At 35.5% G+C, this 524-nt stretch overlaps 1 protein-coding gene across 6 annotated transcripts in view; it reads left to right on the top strand.

Annotated features, from left to right (window-relative positions):
• plekha1b (pleckstrin homology domain containing, family A (phosphoinositide binding specific) member 1b) overlaps positions 1–524 on the top strand; it is a 17,368-nt gene that overhangs the window by 4,818 nt on the left and 12,026 nt on the right. The window lies entirely within an intron of this gene.

Genomic DNA, 524 nt, shown 5'->3' with positions numbered 1-524 from the left:
TGCAAGAAAAGACAACATTTAGAACGATTGTTCTAAATGTTGTCTTTTCTTGCAAAAAAAAAAGAAAAAAAAAGAAACATTTATTGGAGCATTAGATGCAAGGGAGCTAAATACTTTTAACATATTTCATTGTACACACTTTTTAAAAAGCACATAACTGCCATTGTATAATCAGGTCTTCCTTTCTCCTAGCAAACACTGTTTTAGTGGTTTATTTTTATCGTCTGCTCTGTCCGTACCGTTCAACCGTCAGGCTGCTTCTTTCTTAAAAAAAAAAAAAAAAAAAAAAAAAAACTTGTGAAACTCTCACATACTTAACATTTGTAGAGGTAGAAACTGTTTGTAGCCACATTTTATGCAGCAGAGAAGGAAGGAAAAAATGAACAAAAACGAAGCGCGCTTCAAAGACATTTCTGCAAACAGGTCAGAACGAAGGTGAAGGGGAAGTTCTGTGCTAACAGGACAAAACGACGTCGAGCACGTGACGCTGGTCACGTCTGAGTGGCGCTTTTTTTTTTTTTTTT

This window comes from Poecilia formosa, unplaced genomic scaffold (assembly GCF_000485575.1).
Source record: "Poecilia formosa unplaced genomic scaffold, Poecilia_formosa-5.1.2 Scaffold173, whole genome shotgun sequence".
Lineage (NCBI taxonomy): Eukaryota > Metazoa > Chordata > Actinopteri > Cyprinodontiformes > Poeciliidae > Poecilia > Poecilia formosa.
Note: the sequence above shows the minus strand (reverse complement) of the source record. Positions and strands in the feature narration are given on the sequence as shown.